This window comes from Phodopus roborovskii, unplaced genomic scaffold, assembly GCF_943737965.1.
Source record: "Phodopus roborovskii unplaced genomic scaffold, PHOROB, whole genome shotgun sequence".
Classification (NCBI taxonomy): Eukaryota; Metazoa; Chordata; class Mammalia; order Rodentia; family Cricetidae; genus Phodopus; species Phodopus roborovskii.
This window is the reverse complement of record NW_026125506.1, coordinates 5,419,357-5,443,564: the sequence shown is the minus strand read 5'-3', so window position 1 is coordinate 5,443,564 and position 24,208 is coordinate 5,419,357. Positions and strand designations below refer to the sequence as shown.

At 49.7% G+C, this 24,208-nt stretch overlaps 1 protein-coding gene across 1 annotated transcript in view; it reads left to right on the top strand.

Moving 5' to 3' along the window:
- The window catches only part of Ccdc60 (coiled-coil domain containing 60), a 123,739-nt gene that overhangs the window by 19,294 nt on the left and 80,237 nt on the right, over positions 1-24,208 (top strand). The window lies entirely within an intron of this gene.

Here is a 24,208-nt window from a genome sequence, read left to right as displayed (position 1 = left end):
CTCACCCAGAGGGGAGCATCTATTCTGATTTGGGCAGCGTGGGGGGGGTGTATATTTTCCCTGCCTCATGTTTTCTTTTCACCAATCCACCAGACCTGGTCCCCTAAATGAGTACTGGTGGATGCTCTCACCGGTGAGCAGGGATAATTCCACTCTGCAAATTCACAGAGCACCCGTGGGCTCTAGGAGCTGTTATCTGGGGGCCACTGCACGGCTCCCCAGCATCCAAGGAGTGTCTTTGGGGACAGCATCCGAGGGCTGTGGCGCATAATGACCAAGTGCCCGCATTCCAGACCCAGAGAGAGTGCCGCATGCTCCCTCCAGGGCTTTTCAGAAATGACACTGTCAGAGCAAACGGTGATTTAATGGCCACACGACAGGAGCTTAGAAACAAATGGTACCCAACCCAGAAAAATGTAGGTGACAACTGGAACGCAATTACGCCACCGTCCGTGCCCACTGCTGTCATTACCAGTCAAGCATCTCGAAGAAGCCTCTCTCCTTTGGAAGGTCAAGTCCATATGGTGCCCAGTCTTTGAGGGAAAAGAATCAGGGGTTGATATTTCTCTGGATAATCCCCCAGAGCTCTGTGTGAAGGGCCCCACCCACCTCTCCTGCCCTCTCCCCCCCCCCCCGTCCCTCTCCTTCACCCTCTCTAATCTCTGTCTTTTTTTCCCTCCCTCTCTCTCTCCCTTCCTGTTCTCCCTCTCACATTTTTTTCTTGTTTTGAGGTGGGTAGGATCAGACAGGATGTGCCCTGGCTCTGTAGCTGAGGAAAACCTTAAGTGTCCAGTGCCCCTTCCTCCCATCCTTCCTTCCTCCCTTCCTTCCTTCCTTCCTCCCTCCCTCTCTTCCTTCCTTCCTTCCTTCCTCCCTCCCTCTCTTCCTTCCTTCCTTTCTTCCTCCCTCCCTCTCTTCCTTCCTCCCTCCCTCCCTCCCTCCCTCCCTCCCTCCCTTGCTCCCTCCCTCTCTTCCTCCCTTCCTTCCTCCCTTCCTTCCGTCAATGTCCGGGTGCTGGGATTTTAGGCCCGTGCCACCAAGTGGGCTAATGTGTAGAGCTGGGGAAATGTGGGGCTGCGGGAATACTAGGCAATCATTCTACCAGCTGAGCTGTCCCAATTCTTTTAATTGTTTTAAACGTTTTGTCATTGTATTGGTGTGTATTCAGTGCTCTAAGGGACAGGTTTCCTAACGACACTCAAGTGCATGTCACACTTTTAAGACCCACCCCACCCGCTGCCGCCCCCACCCAGTTCCCTTTACTCTCTCACACTACATGCAAGCAGATGAAGACATGTGCGGGGCTAAGGACGCTCTCTCTTTGTTTCCCAGAGGCCTGAAATAGAGGTTCCCTCCAAAAGAAAAGAGAAAAAAAAGGCCTCTGTCTTGCACAGTTTGAACAAAACATACATTCATGCCTTCCGACATTTGCAGCATTTTCTGTAATGAGCAGGTGGGAAACTTGCTGAACTTTTTTGTGACAGAAGTCATAAATTCATCCATTTGTCTACCCAGAGGATAAAGTGCTTTGGAAAGGAAAGAAAAGCCCTTAACTGGAGTTCTCTGTCCATCTCCCTTCCCCACAGGAAGCACATTCGTGTGTGTGTGTGTGTGTGTGTGTGTGTGTGTGATAAAGCTCCTCAACGCCTTTATTATAGAGGTATGCATGCATGGGTGCATGGGTGCATGGATGCGTAGGTGCATGGGTACATGGGTATGTTAGTACATGGATGCATATGTGCATGGGTACATGAATGCATGAATGCATGGGTGTATGAGTTCACAGGTGCAAGAGTGCATGGATGCATAAGTGAATGGGTACATGAGTGCATGGGTGCATGGGTGCAGACCTCCACAGGTTTTACTTTTACAACTGTTTGCTTGGAGTACTGGGGAGATGGTTTGGTGAGTAAAGCGTTTGCTGAGAATGCGTGAGCACCCAAGTTTGGACCCTCAGCAAGCACAAAGAAGTTAACCCCCGTGCTGGCCACATCAAGGTACAGACAGGAGGGGCTTTAGGGCTCTCTGGCCAATCAGCCTTGCTGAAATGACAAGTTATAGGTCCAGCGAGAGACCCTGCCTGAAATCAATTAGTGAAGACTGATAGAAGTAATCAAAGGTTGACCTCTGAATTCTAGATGCACACACACAGGGCCTACACCATGTATGAGTGTCAGTCATATGCCCCCTCCAGTGTGCATAACAAGCACGCGCACACCTAGTTTCTTCACTAATGGAGTTATGTTACGTGCATTTATTTTTGCATGGTTTTAAATCTTAAGACTGTGTCTCTGAGACTTTCCATGTTGGAACCAGTGTAGAACTACTTTTTGTAATCCAGCATGGTGGTCCCAACTCTCAGGAGGCTGGGGCTGGAGGATCACAGGTTTCAAAGTGTTATGGGTCATGTAAGGAGATCCTGCCTCAAGAGAAACAGAAGAGGCTGGAGGGATGGCTCAGCGGCACTGGCTGCTCTTGCAGAGGGGGGACCAGTGTTTAGTTTTCAGCATCCACACAACCACTTTAAACTCCAGCTCCAAGGATCTGAAGTCCACTTCTGGCCTCTGAGGGAGCCTCTGTGCTCATGTGCACAGATGCACACAGATCCCCCTAATTGAACAGGTTTGTCAAAACTTAAAGACATTTAAATGTTTGCAAGCACAGCAGCCAGAGAAGCCATCTCTTTGTTCTTGTGCTGTCCTTGTGACTAACAGACTGAGAGTGTCTATGTATGTATCATCAGTTTGAGTTTTCGCCTGTATGAATAGAGTGTGTGTCGGGCCTTTGTTTCTGCTTTGTTGATTTATTTGTTTTTTTAAAATTTCTGCCTTGAAAACAGGTTTGAGAAGGTTCTTAAGAATATCTTGAATCATCTGTTTTCACTCGAATCCTTCAGCGTCCTGTCACCATGCAGGAAGGAAACACAAACACACCTCACTCAGAGGGTCATGTCACACAGTTCCCAAGCGACACCTTAGGCTCCCAGCTCCTTGGTGAAATGCAATCAAGGAGACTCATGTGAAGCCCTGCTCCTTCAGTCCTCACAATGCACAAGCAGCACAGGGACCGGCTCTCTCTTGATTGGGACCATTTCCGTATGGGTGACCGCAAGCCCTCCTTGTCCCCTCGCGCTACCCGTCGTGAAACAGTCCCCTCTGGGTTGTCCTGGTTGCATCCATCTGCTGCGTGTACCCCCCCCCCCAGACTCTTACCATAGCATACTCTCCCACAGCTCCCACGGTAAGCACTCATTAATCCACAGACCTGTGAGCAGCATTCTAGAAAGGGCAGGGAGGCAGGACTCTTAGGAGCGCCCCTTCGTGCTTGGCCGGGTCCAGATGTACCGTGGATGCTTGCCCTTCAGACACAACACCTCTAGGACATGTTCCATACCAGAGGCAACAGCACCCACCCCACCAGGCACAAGTGGCCCACCACTTGTTTTTATAAATAAAGTGTTATCACATCAAGCTGTTCCTTCTGCCCAAGAACACCATCCTCACAGAAGCAGGCCAAGGCCCTTCCTTAGCCTCAGCTGCTGTGGTTGCTACAGCAGGCTATGTCCAGTATTAAGCGTTTGCCTCAGGTCGGTGACGTGCTAAATGAAGTCAAGAACTTTGCCTGTGTCCTTTAGAGCCACATCCCCGAAGCCTGGGCATCAACGGATTTTCAGTATTGTTTTAATAGATGAGTGAGGACCCACAAGATTTCTCATTGTGTAAAAGTGTCTAAATAAGACTGGCAGCCCAAGTTTAAGCCCCAGAACCCACATGGAGGACTGAACTTCTGCAAGTCTCTCTCTCTTCTCTTTCTCTCTATCTCTCTCTGTCTCTCTCTGTCTCTCTGTCTCTATCTCTGTTTCTCTTTTTCTATCTCTGTCTCTCTGTCTCTGTCTCTCTCTGTCTCTGTCTCTATCTCTCTCTCTGTATCTCTCTCTCTCACACACACACTGACGGGGGCTGTGTGACCACACCACAGGTTTGGAGCCGTCTGTTGGAACCTGGTGTGCTCATCAGTGAATACACAACTAAAGACAGCTAAGAGAACTTTGATGGATAGGTTGAAAGGGATTTTCTGTTTAATCCTCCTCCCAAGTCCTGCAGAAATCCACACCTGGGGTTGCCACCTTCTAGTTGCTATCTCCAGCAGGGACCTACAACCCACCAGTGCATGCTAGAGATGAACGAGTGCTCAAGACCCCCATGCATTCTCCTCCTCCACTCCTTGAGTGGCTCTCTGCACAACACTGCAAAGGGCAGCGGCCAAAACACAGGACAGGACCCCGCCAGTGCCACAATCCCAAAGCCAGGCTTTGCCTCAACCAGAAGAAGCACCAACCCTTTCAGAGACCTAAAATAGGGCTCTCTCCTAGCGTGTAGTATCTGTATCGGAAGACACATGGGGACCTCGGGAGCAGCGGTCTAGGGACTGGGCATGGTATTGTGATAACCGGGTCTCTGTGATGACCAGCAGATGAGGATGCCGCTCACAGCACCCCCCCCCCGCTTTCCTGACTTCCTCCTATGAGATTGCTCACTGCTTTGCAATCTACAGCAGCTCAGTCTGCACTCTCTTACAGGAGCAGAGGACTCTCGGCCCAGGGTTCTTCCCTGAGAATCTCACAGTGAGGCCCATCATGCTTAATGATACATTTTCCCCATCTGTACAACTGAAGATTGAACCCGGGAACGCAACGAGGGCATACTCTCTGCCCATGTCCCTGCACATGTAGATGAATGGAGTGGTGTGGCCATGTGCATGCGTGCGAGTGTGGGACCAGGGGGCATGTGCATGTGTGTGAGTGTGGGGACAGAGTGGCCATGTGCATGCGTGTGAGTGTGGGGACAGAGTGGCCACGTGCATGCGTGTGAGTGTGGGAGCCAGGGGCATGTGCATGCGTGTGAGTGTGGACACAGTGTGGCATGTGCATGCGTGCGAGTGTGGGACCAGGGGCCATGTGCAAGCGTGTGAGTGTGGGAGCCAGGGGGCCATGTGCATGCGTGTGAGTGTGGACACAGTGTGGCATGTGCATGCGTGTGAGTGTGGGACCAGGGCGCGTGTGCATGCGTGTGAGTGTGGGACCAGGGCGCGTGTGCATGCGTGTGAGTGTGGGACCAGGGGGCCATGTGCATGCGTGTGAGTGTGGGACCAGGGGGCCATGTGCATGCGTGTGAGTGTGGGACCAGGGCGCCACCTCCGGGGAAGCCGTTCTCCCTGTTTTCTAGATGGGGTCTTGTCAGACATTAGCCCAGAGCTCATGGTCAGGCTCGGCTGTCTGGCCAGTGAGACCAGGGATGCCCCTGCCCCTCACCCCAGCACTGTGATGACAAGAACGCCACCCTACTCAACCTTTGGTGGGGGGTTGGATTTAAGATTCCATGCTCGCAAGGCAAAGCACTTTTACTGATTAAGCTGTCCCAACAGGCCTCTTGAGGACACACTTTGTCTCACAGGGACCTGGGTCCCCTCAGGCAATGACAAAATTAAAAATAGCAGTGGTGAGTGTTGTGTGACAGACTTCACCACACACACCTACCCACCCCGGAAGGGGAACACATGGCAGACCAAAGCAATGCATACCCAGAAGTCCAGCTCAGTGACGGTGGGGTTCCCAGGGTTGCTAACAGGAATGGGTGAGGGATTACTTTCAGGGGGACGGGTGACCCAGAAAACCAGTTACATCTCCAAAAAAAAGTCCACCCTAACGTGGCCACCAACCTCCAAACATCCCAGTCCTCATGGTCTCTGCCCAACTTGGGGGCAGCTCAACCAGTCAGAGAAATCTCCCCTTTACAGCTTGGCAGGTCAGGTCATAGCTGCCTGTCCACCCACCCCACCCCCACGGACAGTTGTTTGCTTTTTTTTTTTTGTGTTTGCAAGATATGGAGGGGTAGGCATTGTAGAACCCTGCCAGTTCGGTTTCCACTCTCCCAGACACTGACATTTTGCTTACCTCCAGGGTCTCCTGAGCCTTGCTCACTCCTGGAGGGAATGTTACAATTCAAAGGGAAGTGCTGTTCAACCGGAGTGCATTTACCTTGGAGGATGGTAGAGGCAGGGATCAGATGAGGGTATCTACAGCTGATGTCTCACCCAACTGCAAGGTGTAGAATACACATCCAGTAAAACGCTCTGTCGTTAGCTCTAACAGTTACTATGCACCGGATGCAAAGCCTAGCAACACCGATGCTCAATAACTATCTATGGGATGAACAAGTGAGTGAATGAACGATTGTGTCAGGGCTCCCGCGTGCTATTTGGTGTTCAATTACAACACATGGACCATAGACTCATAGACGGGTGCAATGTTTTCTCTCTGGGGGGGGGGGGGTTAAATTCTGCCCTCTAAACCAAGCCGAGTGCAGCATCCCAAGCCTAGACCTGGGGTTTGCAAGGTGCAAGCACTACATAGAAGAGCATTTGAGGGCTGCCAGGTGCTCGGGGCATATTTTACAGGTCATTAAATCTCTAGCTAGACAAACTCAATCATGTGCACTCGTTAAAATGAGATCTGGGCCATTTCTGAGATGAGGTTCCTACTGCTGCAAAGACAGCTTCAGAGGCAGGGGTGTGGAGACAGGGAAAGGGAGGGGAGGGAGGGGAGGGGAGGTAGGGGCAGGGAGGGAGGGGCGGGGAGGCAGGGGCGGGGCGGGGAGGCAGGGGCGGGGCGGGGAGGCAGGGGCGGGGAGGCAGGGGAGGGGAGGGGGTAAGCAGGGCAGGGGAGGGGAGGGGAGGCAGGGGGAGGGGGAGGCAGGGGGAGGGGAGGCAGGGGGAGGGGAGGCAGGGGAGGGAGGGAGGGGAGGGGAGGCAGGGGTGGGGAGGCAGGGCAGGGGAGGCAGGGGAGGGAGGCAGGGGAGGGAGGGGAGGGGAGGCAGGGGAGGGGCAGGGCGGGGAGGCAGGGGCGGGGCGGGGAGGCAGGGGCGGGGCGGGGAGGCAGGGGCGGGGCGGGGAGTGCACAGGCTGTAGTGTGGAAGGTTCCTCCATCCATCTCTCACTTCACCCTTCCTGCACTCTCCTACTTTGCCTTTTTTTTTTTTTTTTTTTTTTTTTTGGTCCTGTGAACACAGTATTTTTCCTGCATCTCCACTTAAACCAAAAGTGCAAAAGTGTGCATCCCAGGGACCTGAACCTGCGTTAAGGAGTGAGTGTGTTTACGACGGGATGTACAGTGAATCCACACGGACTCAGACAAGTGATGTGGGGAGCTGTGTATAAATGCAATCCCTCTCCCAGCGGCTTAGAAAGGGCCTCCAGAGTGCCACCTCTGTCCCCACAAGAAGACAGGCTTCAAGAGGAAGGGAAATGCCAGCAGTCTGAGCTCCCTGCTCCAGTGTGGCATCCTCAGCAGAGAGCGGGGAAGCCTGCATGCATTTGATGGACAGAGTCACAAGTCAGGCAGCCTTATGCGGCTCAGGCTCATCCAGGCTACGCTGAAACGCTGAAGCCAACAGACATTAAGGAGCACCTTCCCGAAGCTTCTGAAAGCAAGTGTAGGTGCACATGCATGTACACACAGACACACGCACGGTGGTCTTGTAGAGACAGCTTAAATGGCTGAGCACACATCACCACTGAGCACACACTCGCTCAATCCTTTCTCCGGTAGCTTCATTTCTTGTGCCCATGTTTCTCCACCCTTGGCATCTAAAGCATACTCCTTCTCACATCCCAAGATCCCTTTCCAACAGCAGGCCCTTAATACACCCCATGCAATGTCTGTTGAACTAGTCATATCCCTGCTAGACTTTGAAAAGACGATAAATAATGTTTGCCAGTAGCTTGCTCCATGTCAGGCTGGCCAGGCACTCCAGATGTAATTGTCATAGCCACACCACCAGGCAGGGTGACTCAGCATCCTCACTGGTGCAGACACAAAAACTTGGAGACTCAGAGAAAAAAAGGACACGTCCAAGGTCATACCACCAGGGAGAAGAGGTCAAGGGTTTGAAGCCCACATCTGTCTGGGGCTTAAGTCTGTGTGTGCACTCAGTTCTTGTCTCTGCTGCCCATCCCCTTAGCTGCAGACCATTTCCTGCCATTGCTTTTGACTTCCGTGAAGAGAGCAAGCAGTGATTTCACGGCACAGGGGATCCCGTTTGGTTTTTTTGTTTTTTGTTTTGTTTTGTTTTTGTTTGTTTTGTTTTTGTTTTTGTTTGGTTGGTTTTTTGTTTGTTTGTTTGTTTGTTCTGTTTTGTTTTGCACACCACAGCCAGGGGCCACTCTCAGGTTGCTGTTGAGTTGGGGAGTCTCTTATTGCCCCCAAGCATCCTCTCAAACCTCAGATGCACCCTCTAATCCCTCCCGGAACGGGAGGTGTGCTGATTTAAGTGAGAACGTCCTCCATAGGCTCACGTGTTTGAATACTTAGTCCCTACTTGCTCAGACTGTTTGAAAAGGATCAGGAGGTGTGGTCTTGTTGGAGGAGGTTTCAAAGGCCCTCACCATTCCTAGTCTCTCTCTCTCTCTCTCTCTCTCTCTCTCTCTCTCTCTCTCTCTCTCTCTCTCCTGTTACCATGCTCCCCTCCATGATGGTCATGGACTAACCCTGAAACTCTGAAACTGTAAGCCCACCCCCAGTAAACTCTCTCTTCTTCCTATAAGTTGTCTTGGTCATGCTGTCTCTTCATAGCCATAAGAACGGAAGAACAGGATGCTTAGGGAGGTTTCGTGGTGGTCATATTTGAGTGTTGAAAGGTGAGTAGGAGTTTTCCAAGAGAAAGAAAAGAGGTAGAAAGAGAAGAGAGGAGAGGACATCGCCGCCTCCGGGGACCTAACGTGCTTCCAGGGGCCCAGCATGTTTCAAATGATTCAGTCACTTCAGGACGGTGTGTGTGTGTGTGGGAGTGGAGGAATGGCACTTCCTTCTGAGGCCAGCAGGGAGGCATGGAAGGGTTTTAAGTGAGCATAACAAGGTCTGTGCTATAGAAAGATGGTGTGTTTGTTCTCTATGGCTACTACGATCAGTTACCTGCAGTGAGCTCATTCCAAGCAACAGAAATTTCATCTCTGGCAGCTGAGGAAGCCAGAAGTCCTAAGCCAGAGTCAGCAGGATCCATTCTCTCTCTAGAGGGAGACTCTGCCTTTCTTCCCAGCTTCAGCATCCAATGGCTCCACAGCATCCTCCCCCACCCTGTGGCCCCCAGCTTGCTCTTTGCCACCCATGCTCCTTGGCCCCGCCCCATGCTCCTTGGACCCCCCATGCTCCTTGGCCCCGCCCCATGCTCCTTGCCCCACCCCCATGCTCCTTGGCCCACCCCCCATGCTCCTTGGACCCCCATGCTCCTTGGCCCCGCCCCATGCTCCTTGCCCCCCATGCTCCTTACCCCACCCCCATGCTCCTTGGCCCCGCCCCATGCTCCTTGGCCCCGCCCCATGCTTCTTGGCCCCGCCGTCTATTCTCGTGTCCAGAAGGCTCCTTGTTCATTGCATCTTCTTTTCCTAAGGGTTCCAGACCTGCCCTGATCCACGGCACCTGCCTCACTGTGCCTGCAAAGACCCAGTGTCCACATAAGGTCCCCCTGGCGGTTAATGTTTGTGGTCAACCTGGCCAGGTTTAGGATTGCCATGGCAGCACACTTCTGAGCATTTCCAGAGAGGATCGCATGAGATGGGAAGAGTCTCCCTGAATGTGGGCAGCGCCAAGCCATAGGCCGGGGTCCTGAATACAAAGGGAGAGGGAGGCAGAAATGGGCTGAGCGCCAACGTCCATCTCTGCTTCCTGACTGTGGCCTGCCACCATGTCGGACTGTACCCTTAGTCTGTGAGACAGAGTAAAGCTTTCTCTCCCTGCTTTCCTCAGGGATTTTACCAATAAGGAAAGCAAAATTCAGCCTATGGTGGTTTGAATGCCATTGGCCCCCATAGTCTCAGGGAGCCGCACTGTTAGGAGGTGTGGCTTTGTTGGGGTGGGTGTGGCCTTGTTGGAGGAAGTGTGCCACTGTGGGGGCGGCTTTGAGGTTTCCTATGCTCAGGATACTGCCGAGTGTCTCAGTTGACTTCCTGTTGCCTGCAAAATGTAGCACTCTTAATTCCAGCACCACATCTGCCCGCCCGCCACCATGCTTTCCGCCATGGTGAGAATGGACTGAACCTCTAAAACTGTAAGCCACCACAATTAAATGTTTTCCCTTATAAGAGTTGCTGTGGTCATGGTGTCTCTTCACAGCAACAGAAACCCTAACTAAGACACCATCCCATTCCCAGATCCCGGGAGTGGGGATATGAATACTGAGGGGACCCTACTCAACCCACAACAGACTATGAAAAGACCAGGTTCAGAGTGGGGAGACCATCCAGGGAAGCCAGCCAGGTGGAGAAGGAAGGAGTCCCAGATGCAGCAGGAGGAGGGTGTGGCGCCCTACTGCAGTTGGATGGGTTCTGTCCCACCTGCTAGGTCCCAAATAACCACTCAGAGGCTTAATATTAGCTATAATTGTTTGGCCAGTGGCTCAGGCTTGATATTGGCTAGCTCTTACTTCTGAAGTGAACCCATTTCTGATAATCTGTGAATCACCACGTGGCTGTGGTTTGCCAGTAATGTCCTGGCATCTTAACTTCTATGGCCACTCCCTGACTCCGCCTTCTCTCTCTCCACATGTTTGTTTGGATTTCCCAGCTGGCTCTGTTCTGCTTGGCCACTGGTCAAGACAGCGTTATTCATCAATCAATGAAAGCAACACATATTCACACCACCCGAGCAAGGGCTTCCATGATGGCCTGCCCTCTGGGAGAGGGACCTGGTAACCCAGGAAGGTGGTTGGACAGAAGCTTGATGCAGATGCTTGCTTCCCCCCTGTGTTCGGATGAACACAGTCACAGACACTGTCCGCCCAGGTAACCACCTGCCCACCTGGAGGCTTCTTTGAATCTTAAGCTTGTTGTAATGCATTCTGGCCCTTTGCAGGGAGGCTTCCTTTAGGACAGGCCTGCAGGAACAGAGGAGCCCAGTAGCAGAGCTCATCATTACCTTAACAGCCAGCGTTCATTAGGTACTCACTAGATGTCGGGTGCTGTGCGAGGTGCCTCGAGTTCATTACTTGCAAGTCTCCCCATGCCTCTAAAGAGTAAGGCAATATTTCTAATACCTCTGTTTTTATGGATGGGAGAAATACAATCTATCCAGGGTCAGAGAAGGGTGATGTGATGCCCACAGTCATGTGACGCCCAAGGAAGCTCCTCAAAAAATGAGGCAGGAGATTGGTGGGGCATACAGGGCCGGGAAGATGACCTGATTTAAGATCCCCGGCACCTAAGTCAAAAAGTCAGGCATGGTATGGATGTCTGTAATCTTAGCTCTGGGGAAGTGGACGCAGGAGGCTCGTCCCAGCCCCCTGGCCAGCCAGTCTAGGTAAGTCAGTGAATCCCCAATGCAGTGATAGCCCCCAGGGGTTCTTTTTTAATACTAGGGGGACTTTTGTTTTCCATTTTAACTACAGTTATACTTAAGGGGAATCCAGAAGCTAAGAAGCAAAGATCAGGGTATCAAGAGGGACCCTGCTTCCCCTAACAGCCCCACAGTGCGGCTCTGAAGATACAGAGGGGCAGGCAAGACTGGCTGGCACAGCCTGCCCAGCCCCAGGTGTCGCCCATCCTACCTGTGGCCGCCTGCCTCTTCCCGAGCAGGTGCTCAGCCAGCAGGCCCTTCCAGCATGGTTAGAATAGGAGGCTACTCGAGCGTGCAGTTTGAGGATGAGACAGTGACTCCTCGTACACACCTGAGGTCACACTACTTGCCACACCTCTGGTTGTGCCAAGCCTTGCCAACACTCCGTTTTCAAGGTTGAATAATGCCTCCCACCAGTCCCATCTTATGTAAATTGGTCTACAAGTTGGATTTCACAGGTCAAGGCAGCAGGAAGCTATGTGACTGTCAGATGCAGTGATTAAGAGAGAAACTATTTTTAGGCATCACTAGACTAGGAAAGAAAACTAAAGGCCAGTGGCCACTTAGCTGCTAACCCAAGTAGGCCTGTCTGCCTTCGTGGGGTCAAGTGTCCCTTTGGGTTGTGATACTACCCTATCTAGCCTTCTTTTCCAATCCCTGTTGTGACTCCGCCCTCTACTTTTGACACGAGTCTCTGAGTTCAAATCCACCCTTTCTCCAGGAGTTGAGCATTCCATCCATCCATTCCCGTGTGCACCAAACGTTTGTGTGCCCTCTGTGTGCCCACCCTCCCCTCGGCCCTCACACCCACCTTCTGTCTGTCCACCTTTCTGTCCCTCTACCCATTTGCTTCCTCCTATCTACTCACCCTTCCCTCTCCTCACCCACCTGCCATTATTCCCACCTGTCTATCCATCCTCTCTTCTGTCCATCTGTCTGTCCCTCACCCTATCCTCTGTCTGCCCATATGTTCACCCACCAAGCATGTTGCATGCCAAAGCCTACCTCAAGGCTGGAGATCCACTGGCAAACACGATGGGGCCTTGGCCGTGAGGGAGCTCAAATACCCACCCCACCCCCAGATCCCAGGATCTCCTTCAACAATGCCCAGACACGCTGCCTGGGGATGTCTAAAGCGATGGTGGACACTTAACACTTCAGACTTCTTTCATTCGACTCAAATGGATTTGCAGGACTCCGGAAGGTTGGGCTCCCTTGTCCTTAAACACGAGCAAAGCGATTCAAGATCCTCAGTAATGGGAGTTATATAACTATCCCACCATCACACTCTGTTTATAGATCATCAAAGTGCACTGCACACTGTAAAACTTCTAATTAATCCTCATAAAGCCCCAGTATCAGGAGCAGAGGGCAGATAATAGCCCTACCTCACCGACAGGCCCAACGGACTAACAGCCGCCGTTAACTCCATACTTAGCCCGAGGTCCTGTGGCGGCCTGCCTGTTTTATCTCTTCATTAACAGTGCATCTTATTAATTACAACAGTTACATTAACAACTGGCATTTCTTGTGCCCCCTCTCCATAAACCCAGGACCTGTCCTAAGACGGTTACTTAGTATCAGGTAGGTGAATCTCCACCGTGACCCTGTGAGGTGGCCCTCCAAACACCAGGGAACTTAAGCTCACAGCACTGTCTCATCTGCCAGTGCCTGTGGGCAGTGAATAGAGATCTGTGAGGTTTCCATCCCACGCCCTTCTCTTTGACTTAGCGTGTGGCGAGCACACAGGTGAGGCTCTGTGTTGTCTTGTCTCCAGCTGTGTGTCCTTAGGAAAGTTCTGTTGGAGAAGAAAGAATACAGACTGCATTGCCAGCACAGGGGTTGGGTTTGAGCCTGCCGTGGCTTGCTTGCCTGTGTCTCCCAAATGTCATGGACTGCAAAGTCAATCCACAAAATCCTATGCTGGCAGTAATGGAGGCGAGGCCTTGGGTGAATGTTTAGAGCTGGGTGACATTCTGCGTGTGGGACTTCTGCGATGCCATTAATGACTTTATAACGAGACCACAGCTGACAGTCTGGCTGTCTCCTCAGGAGGGATCGCAAGTCCCCCTTCCTCTGTGACCCCTCTGCCCTCCCCGGCCCTGTCTGTGTGCTGCGTTTGAGTCGAGCCTCACTCAGCTCTGGTCACTCTGCACATGCTGTTGGCACAGCGCCCCCCTCCCCTCTTACCTACCTTCCGGTTTAATTGACAAATGAAGAGTATACATATTGGTGGAATACAGTGACTATTCTATTCTGTTGCTAGGCTCCACTGTGCAGGGATTAAATCTGGCTAACGAGCATATCTGTGGCTCACAGGCTTATCATTGCTAGTCCCTCCAGAGCCTGCTCACGCCTGGAAGTCGCCTCCTTTAACCCTGACTGCCCTTCCTCCTTGCTGACTAAATGCCCACAGCCCACATGATATGGCACTGTCTAATCTGCCCATTGTAACAAGTACGGGTTTTTCTGCCCGCCACCTGCTCTTCTTCCGGCACCAAGCCCCAAATAATACACAGAGACTCTGTATTTGGTACAATACTGTTGGCCCGGTTACTTGTTTCTTATCGGCTAGCTCTGCCTTAATTATTAACCCATTTCTGCTGATCTATGTATTTCTCTTACCGGGGAGCCGGCGGCATACTGCTTTCTTCAGACTCTCCATCTTGACTCCTCCTTACTACTTCCTATTTCCTCCTTGTCTCCTAGCCCCTCCTATCTTCCTTTCCTATTGGCCAACAGTGCTTTATTATTAACCAGTATGAGAAACATATACAGAATGACATCTCCCATCATCTCCTCTTTTCTGTCTAAATAAAAAGAAGGGCGCCATCTATAATGTGTACGGGTTTTTCCGCCTGCTGCCCGGTCTTGTCCTGCTACCACGCCACCAGCCCCAAATAACACACAGAGACTCTGTATTTGATACAATACTGTTGGCCCGGTTACTTGTTACTTATCAGCTAGCTCTGCCTTTAATTATTAACCCATTTCTATGTATCTTCACATGGCCTTCTCTTACCGGGAGGCGGCTGGCGTCCAGCTCTCTCCAGACTCTCCATCTTGACTCCTCCTTACTACTTCCTATTTCCTCCTTGTCTCCTAGTCCCTCCTATCTTCCTTTCCTATTGGCCAACAGTGCTTTATTATTAACCAGTATGAGAAACATATACAGAATGACATCTCCCATCATCTCCTCTTTTCTGTCTAAATAAAAAGAAGGGTTTTAACCTTAACATAGCAAAATATATTATACAACAGTTATCAAGTAAGAATCACAGTTAACAATATTTAGTCCATTAACATTTAGCAAGATTTGAAGAAAATATTTCATCATCTATTCTATCTTTGTGTGTCTAAAGTCTAAGTAACTTATCTTTAATCCTAACTAATGAAAACTATAACCATAACTATCTGTCTTCAACTCCTTCAAAGACCACAGAAGGATAATATATAAACTCTAGAAATGACAGAAACAACTCACTGCCTGGTCACCCGAAGTTCTTTTGTAATCTTCCATCTTCAGCCCATAGGCCATAGTGTGTCTGACAGACTCTCCAGTAAAGCAGAAAACTTTAAACTGTCTTCTTTATTGGCAGTTTGTCAGTCACTTTTCTCCGTGTCCTGCATACTGTCTCGAAGACTCTTCCATGAAGCAGGATCTCTGTAGCAATGTCCATCTTGAATCAGCAGTCACTTTCCTGTGGGTCCTGCATGTCCAGTTTATACATCACAAAGTCAAACAGTCCAGACAAGAGCAGTATCTTGTCCAAATGGCTAGTCTTGCCATATTGGAAGCAAACTTCATAATGCATTTCTTCGATGTCCATCTTCCTTTCTGGTGCAGGTGGTATTGCCAAGAGCAATTATGTCTCACTGTCACAAAAACCCTAAACCACTTTAAATGCCATATTCTGTAGGTCTTTGAAAGGTTTGAAGAATTCCTATATACATCTCTGTGTATCTTGAAAAACCTAACTAATCTCTAAGCTTTGACTATCATAGGTAATTATCTATAATAGTACTACATTGTACATTACATTTCTAACTGAGCTCAATAAACACGATACCTAAACAAGAGGAGAAATATACATATCACAAAATTGACATTAAATTCTATCAATAAATGAAAATCCATTCCAATACAAAGTATCCATATCTATACCATAATTCCCTTTTTACCTTTAAAAAGAATATTGGTTGTGATCATTAACCATTTATAACCAAGTCCATTTAAATGAAAACAAACATTTATAAACAATATTTGGGAATTTGGGCGTCGTTCTTTCCAAACTACTTCCTGCTGATAGGGGGCGCTGTCATGGGGATCCTAAGAAGTTGCAGAAATCTTGGCTGTAGTCTGCGAGGCTGCTTTGTCCAAGCTGTTTTGAATGTTGGATCATCAGCGACTGTTTCAGGGGGCCTGGCTTGATCAAACCACATTAGTCTGCAAGGAATCCACAGCTTTTCATTTTCTGTGGAAACAAAAATAGAAATCCTTTTCCCCAGTAACTTGTCCTTGAACTTAAGTGTTGGAGTCAAAGCATTTTTAAAATATATAAATTGAATTAATGCAGCAGCATTTCCTTTATCAGTTGTTGTTATTTTCTCAGCAGTCAAACAATGCAGAGACAACACAATAGCATACAGTAACCAGATTCTCTTTGAGCTTTTCATCTTTATGTGGCTGTATTATTACTCCGTTTCTTTTATTTTTTATTTTTTGAGACAGGTTTCTCTGTGTAACTCTTATCTGTCCTGGAATTCACTCTGCATACCAGGTTTACTTTGAAATCACAGAGATCTGCTTGCCTCTGTCTCCTGAGTGCTGGGATTAAAGGCGTGTGCTACAACACCCAGTTCCTCTTTGTCTCTTTAAAACCATTTTTTTTTTCATGTCTACGTATATTTTAAAACACACTGTAAACCTTTAGAGGTTTTTCTTAATATGAATCTGTCTTTACTGTAAATCTTTATCTTCGTCTGGCCACAAGTCTTTTATCTGGTAAACAACAACATTGCTAAAATGAAAGTCATAGCTGTGTCAGCCGCGGTTTACCAAAGATGGTGGCGGGTACTTTTACCTCCAGCACGGAAAGTTGTGCTCACTGCCTTGCTCTGTGCTGCCATCCAGAAAGCATGCTGCCGGCTTGGAGATGTGGTCACTGCCATTGCCATCTCTCATACACACCAATAAATTGTTAGCAGAGTTATTTAAAAGCTGTGCGTTTTTTTTCCCGCTTATTCAAAGTAAGGAATCTTCCCTTAAAGGAGCCGCGCGAATATCTGCTTGTCTCTAGCAAAGCACTGTTCAACTGAGAAAAATGCTGCTACCAAGAAACCTTGCTTGTCTCTGTTCTTTTGTTTCTAAAACCCTTTTTTAAGCTTTTGTTAAATTTTAAGTGGAAGTTCTTATTAACCACGTGGGCGCCATTTGTAACAAGTACGGGTTTTTCTGCCCGCCACCTGCTCTTCTTCCGGCACCAAGCCCCAAATAATACACAGAGACTCTGTATTTGGTACAATACTGTTGGCCCGGTTACTTGTTTCTTATCGGCTAGCTCTGCCTTAATTATTAACCCATTTCTGCTGATCTATGTATTTCTCTTACCGGGGAGCCGGCGGCATACTGCTTTCTTCAGACTCTCCATCTTGACTCCTCCTTACTACTTCCTATTTCCTCCTTGTCTCCTAGCCCCTCCTATCTTCCTTTCCTATTGGCCAACAGTGCTTTATTATTAACCAGTATGAGAAACATATACAGAATGACATCTCCCATCAGCCCATGAGACCCTCTGAAGCGGCTTAAAGGAGTGCGTGTGTTGTGTATGGTGGTGGTGGTGGTTGTGGGGTTCGAGCTGTTTTATTGCGGGTGGGTTGAGGATTTGAATCAAGGTCTCATGATATAGCCTTAGCTAGGCCAAATATCACTCTGTAAGCCAGGCTGGCTGCAAACTGGTAGCAATCCTCCTGTCTCTGCCTCCCATGTTCTGGTATTGTAGGTGTGAGCTGCCATGCCTAGCCGGATGTCTCTTTGTTTTGTTGTTGTTTGTTATTGGTTTGGGGTTTTGTTTCTGGGTTTGTTGTTGTTGTTGGTGGTGGTGGTGGTTCTTTCTCTTTTTGAATTGAATCCAATGTCTTGAGCAGTGAGAATGATATGCTGAGAAGTCTCAGGGCTGGGAGAGCAGGGAATGGAGGGGGGGGGACTGTGGCCAATCATCAAGAGACTCCAACAGCAAACAGCATGGATATGAGGGGAAGGATGAGGTTAGGTGAGTGGGGCCAGCCTTGAATCAGTCCAGATAAGACCTTAACCCAATGGCCAAACCGGGAGAGATCTGAGAAGTGTCCCCAGAGAGCTGGGAAGTGTCCCCAGCCGGGCCTCTCCCAGCCCAGATCTGCTCTGTACACCCAAGGCAGAGTTAAAGAAATCTTTGTAGCTCTGCCTGGAAGCTCCTCCGCTCTGCCATCAACCAGCTCTCCTTCCTCTCTGGCACTGCTTACCTCTCTCTAATTTGCATGGTGAACCTGCCTCAGCCCCCGATTTGCCCTGGCAGGGAAGGCATGGAATTGAGTATCTCATGTCCTCAAAGGCACCCCCTCTCCCCTCTTTGAAGGGCTTGGCTTGGTTCAGCACTTCACATCTAAAAATCATAAGCCGGTGTCTGCATGCTGCCGCCCTGTCCTGTCCTGACTCACCCCACCCCCAGGAACAGTGTTTGCTAACTGTGGAAGGGAAGATGCTTTGCTTTTCAAACAAGTCCGAACGAACCCCAGTTAGTTGCTCTGCAGCTTGATCCTCACTGGTGGCGACTGCGGCTTCTCATCCAGCCTTGTTATTGATTTGGCCAGAAGTAATTAAGGAGATAATTCTTACTCAATTACATTTCCCCGGATTTCTTGAGGTTGCTAACTCTGCTCCCTGGCTGTATTTTCTTTTCCAAATTAATTTCATCTTGACTCTGAAATAAGGGAGGGTGGGTATCACCGGGGCTCCCCATGCTCGTTGATTTTATTTTATTTATTTATTTATTTTTTTGTGGGAACAAAGTTGGGCTCCATATTTTAATTCCGATCAGGGTATTTGAATTTTTGATTTTTTCTTTTTAAGAAAAACATAACAAGCTTGAATATACCACAGAAAATGTACCATCCCCACCCTTCCCACCCGACCAGGGCAGCCAATTCTGACTCTTTGGATGTCGTGGTTTGGGTATGGAATGGTCCCCCGTGGGTTCACATTCTGCAAATTTTCTCCTCAGCCAGCAGAGCTGTGTTTAGGAGGCTGTGAATGCTTCGGGGTATGCTATGGACAGACGTCTAGGGATGCAAGACTGGGCTTGCCCCCCCACCAAGTGAAGGACCCAAAGGGCAGGAAAGAGTGTGAAAGTCTAGCTGGGCTGAAGTTTATTCAAAGCAAGAGTCACAAGCAGAGAAGCAAATTCCTTGGTGGGGGTATCCCCTCCCGACTGGCTAGCTTGAAGGAAGATGTGGACTGGACCACAGTTTGTGCAAGACGCGCCTTCAGGAAAGTGGCCTCCATGTCCCATTGTTGTGGAAGATCCAGCAGGAAAGAAAGACCACGTTCCAACCTCTGGCCATGCCGGTTAAAATCTATTCCTAGAGCCCCCCCCCCACTTTCCTGGGGAAGCCATGTGGCTTACACTGCCCTTCGGTGGGGTCTAATGCACAAGCATAGGTCCCTGGGGTGGGCTCTGGAGGCTACAGCTGGTCCTAATTTCTGTCCTGCTCTCTGTCCCAGTCTACCATGAGGTGAGCGGCACATGCCACATACTGTGGCTGCGGTGGACCGAAACCGTGAGCCAAGTGAATCTTTGTTGTTTGGCTCGTTTCGGCCAGGCATCCTATCCCGGAGATGCGGATGTAACCAATATGCACACGTGACTCCAAGTTCAACCTGCATCTAGGACTTCCATGATCCTCTGTGAGAGATGAACTCAAGGTCCTTTTTGTTCCCACACCATTTCCTGTCCCCCGAGCCCATCCCCTCAAAGGTTATGCTACCTCTAGTTCCTCTGTGGGTTCTATAACTTTTTAAAAGCTTTATTTTCATTTTGTGTATAGGAGTGTTTTGCCTGAGTGTACATATAGACACCATTTGCATGCAGTACTGAATGTGACCAGAGGGGGGAGTCTGCTCCCCTGGAACTGGAGTTAGAGTCAGTTGTGAGCTGTCATGTAGGTCCTAGGAACCAAACCCTGGGTCCTCTGTAAGAGCAGCCAATGCTTTGTGTAACCACTGAGTCATCTCTCCAGCCTTGAATCCTATAAATCTCAAAATTGGTTCCATACAAAACTGCTCCATCCACCACGAAGAGGGCATCATTGGTCCCCTTGCCTTACGGATGGGCATCTTACCAGCCCTCTGAGTTCCAGGGTCAATTGCATTCTTACTCAGATCTACACTGTGGCCTGGGCTTCCTGGCTTTGCCTCTGGGTCCAGTCCAAGAGTTAAAAATCAGTGAATCAATGGTCACGTCCATTCATCCATCCACTCACTCAGCAAACAAACAACTGCCAAGAAGCCACTCAGTGCTTGGCATTGTTCCTCAGACCAAAGATGCAGTGTGGCCAGGTCCCACTGCCTGCATGCATTGCATGGCTGGGGACCAGAGGAGGGAGAGAAGACATAGTTTACAGAAAAGAAGAGAGCTGCTCCAATTGGTGCTTAAAATATGAACACAAGAGAGAAAAAAAGCTAGGCCTAATACAACGAACGAAGAGATTTTTTTTCAGCCAGAGCTGTTGGCTTCTCTTTTGACTTCATAAACACAAGCAGAATCTTGAACCTCAAACTTTGACCCACTTTGCCAACCACGGGCTGAAGCTGGGAACCTTCGGGAAGCAGCACACAGGGGTTGAGCTCTTCCTCCAGGGGCTGGGATGGCAGGGTCCCAGAGCTATAGCTGGATTCCATGCCTGCCCAGCTCCTCCAGTCACTGTGGTTACTCCTTTTGCTGCCCAGAACACACTGGCAGCTCAAAATACGGCTTTGAGAACAGCTGGGGACACACATCTGCTCCTCATAAACGGTGCCAGATCAGCCCAGTGATGCCACCAGGGCCAGCATGGAACTCAGAAGGGACGGCTGGAGCGACGACGGAAGGGAATATTCTGTCTTTGACATGCTTAACAAAGACACAGACGCGGAACATGACAATAGAGAAGCTGTATGACCAAGTGTGCTGAGAAATTAGAGTAAGCCGCAAAATATGGCATAAATACCAATTAAAGGCTCAACAACAAAAGCAAAGTCTAACAAGGATGGGTGGGCAAAGGGAACTCATACACTATTGGAGGGGATATAAATTAGCACAGCCACTGTGGGAATGAGGACAGAGGCTTCTCTACTATCTAAAATTGGAACTACTTCACACTCCAGCTGTGTAAACTCTTAATACCGCATCTGAAGGAAATGAAGTCAGCCTGGGTACACCCTTTCTGGGCACGCACGGTTCCCAGTAACCAAGATATGGAATCAGCCTAGATGCAGATCAGCAGAGGAGTGGACAAAGCAAAGATTGCTCACCCGCATGGTTGACACGGCATAGAGGACATTTGGGTCATTCCTAGGGAGTGGGGCCAAAGGACATTACGTTAAGTGAAATAAGCCGAAACACAGAAAGATTAATGGCAGTGGCTAGGAGATAGCCCTGAGGGTAGGAGTGCTTGCTGCACACTCATGGCAACCTGAGTTCGAATCCCTGGTGCCCAGAAAAATTGGGCAGGGCCATGCACACACCTTTAACACCAGCACCGGGCAGACAAGGATCTCTGGCCCTCATTGGCCATCACCTCAGCTTCAGGTTCCTGCCTCAAGGAATAATAAGGAACATGCATATGTCATACACGCACCTACACGCATATACAAAAGACATACAAATATGCTTTCATTGTCATGTACAGAAAAAACATTAAAAGATGATCTGAAGGAAGATGATCGACCACTGTGGAGGGGGGAGTTGGAAGTGAGAAGAGGTCAAGAGAGACATGAGCACACATGATGTTTACATGTGTGGAAAAGCCACGGTGAATCACACGGACCTGTCCCGGCAATGCATGGTAATAGTTACAGTCTGTCTGCTGTCCGCCATCCCCTGTGGGAAATTGAGCAGGAGACACTGTCAGCAAGCTGTGTCCGGGGCGGTGCACACCTGGGAAGGAGTTGGGACTGCCACGGTCTGGAAGTTCTTTTAAAGCGGTGATTCGACCCAGAAGAGAAATGGAATGAGTTCACACAACCCCAAGTACCACCCGTTTCCGGGGAGCCCAGTGCCCCACGGCTGTGCTTTGTGATATATTGCTGTGTTGTGGGTTGCTCCAGAAGTGGATGGCTTAAAGACAACAAACACTTATCATCTCCAGCTGCTGTGTGCTGGGAATCCAGGTGTGGCTCAGATGCTGGCCTCTGGCTCTCCACCGAACCAAGATGGCCCCAGGGCAACTGGCCTTTCCGGCTCAGTATGTGTCGAGGGGGCTTCCGAGCTCACTCACGTGGCTGTCAGCAGGTAGCAGGTGCTCTCTGGCTTTGGCAGAGGTTCCTTGTTCCATGGTTTCTTTGAAAGAAAAGCCTCGCGACCAGGAAGCTGGATTCTGCCAGAGCAGAAGTCAATGGCCTAGGTAGAGCCATGTTCACTCTGCCACCCAATCCCAGGAGTCACCATTTCTGTCATTTTCTACTCATTCCATGAGAGTTACAGGGCTGAGCCCACCTCCCAAGGGAGAGGATTACACAAAGAGGTAGAAATGGGCTGCTGGAGACATCTCAGAAGCTTCATACCAGAAATAAGATGTAGGAGAAAATAAAACCTGAGTGTGTGTGTGTGTGTGTGTGTGTGTGTGTGTGTGTGTGTGTGTGTGAACTCTCTCTAGAAGGATCCACAAGACTTGGTAACACTAATCATCTCCAGAGAAGAACATGAACAACTCCCTGAAGATGGAAGGGACATGGTTGTAGCTGCCCCCACTTGGTCTGATTTTAAGTCATTTAGAAATACTGTGGTGTTGTTTTATGAAATGGACTTGACTACTTCATCTTCAGTACTTGGCCAGGGTCCTCACTTCTAAATTGCTTCTGCTAAAGGGAGCTCTCGTGGCCTCTTCACAGCATCGGCAGCCTCAGGCACATTCTTTCCCGCTTTCTGTCATCAGAAGAACCTGCATGACCCCCCCTTCCACCCCAACCCCCAGTCCCACTCTCTATTCCAAGCTCCCACTGGCTGCATGCCTCCATCTAAAATGCCTATAGGGGAAGAAACGTAGCGTCTCCCATCAACCACGGATCAACCACGGCTGTAGCCTATAGCAAAGACAGTCTGGCAGGAGGGAGGCACAGGGGGTTTGCTGAAGCTTCTTCCATGACGCTGGGATCCTTGGGGCTGTGGCCTCAAGGCCTGGCATATGTGTGCGTTTATGCTAAGTCTAACGAAAGAAATAGATCACGGCAGAGAAAAATGGCTGGAGAAAGACAGATGATAGATGTTAACAAATTAGTGTTAGGGTTTCAGCTAGGACTGCTCAGATGTCTGTCTGTCCCTCCCTCTGTCCTCTCTCTCTCTCTCTCTCTCTCTCTCTCTCACACACACACACACACACACACACACACACACACACTCAGACATGGGGCAGACACTTGTCATGTGAGGGAGGACCTTGGGGCATTTGGAGGCACCTTTTCTAGATTTTATGGATTAGAGATCAGAGTTCTGCAGCTTCTTCCATGACCTATTTCAGGGAAGGAAGGGAAGGGAAGGGAAGGGAAGGGAGGGAAAAGGGAGGGGAGGGGAGGGGAGGAAGGGATGGGACAGACAGAATTGAGAGTGGAGAGGTCAGAGATAAGTCACAGCTAGTTTTCAGTCTGACGTGAGCTTTAAAACAGCCTGCCAAGCCTGTAAGCGGTGTTCAGTGTCTGCATGTTACCGCCCCACTGAGGGCCAGTCACCTACAGATGTCTCTGCTGCCCAGCTCAGACCACCGGCTCCCTGAGAAACACATTGCCTACTCCTCCCATCAATGGGAACCTATGTGAGGCTGAGCTAGCTCCCGGCTGAAGCAACTCAAGGGTGGAAATGTGTCAAGAGTGTCAGCTCAAGGGCTCAGTTTGAGGGTGCAGGCCACTCAACCCTGGGGGTCACCAGGCTGGCAATCGTGCTGATGCTATCCCAGAACCTATTCCCTTAAGTTCATCCAGGGTCACGAAGGACACAAGGACCATGGTCCCTTATAGCTAGCCTTTCAAAAGACCCTGTGCGATTAGTGTGTTTTACTTATTTATTTTTTAACTAGTGCCTTGGCTGTTTGCAAACTAGCTTGGTCTCTGGCTGGTGTGTGTGTGGGGGGGGGGGGGCTCACAGACGTTAGCGGCTGATTTCCATTTCAATCAAGCGAGAGCTGAGAGACTCAGAGGCAGAAGGATCAAAGAAAGTGAAATCTGATAGAAAGCGATGGCCTCCAGCGCCACCTACTGGTTTGCCTCCACATTGCTGCCCTGGAAGCCCTTGGTAGTTAGGTGTTACCCAACTGTCAATATTGAATTTGTTTGGACACATTCTTATACACTTCCTCGAGTTATTTACTTTTTTTTTGTTGTTTTTTTGATCGTGGTGTGTGATTCTATGTGTGAAATCCACAGAGGTCCGCGTCACGGTGGCGGGAATGTTTGCTTGGTGAACTTGGTTGAGCTCCTGAGTTCACCAAGTGTAGAGCCGAGTCTCTCACAGTTCCCAGGTGAAGGCCAGGCAGGTGCTACTTTGGAGCCCTGATGCCCAGCTCGGCATCTGTAGTCAAAAGAAACAGGAGCAAAGA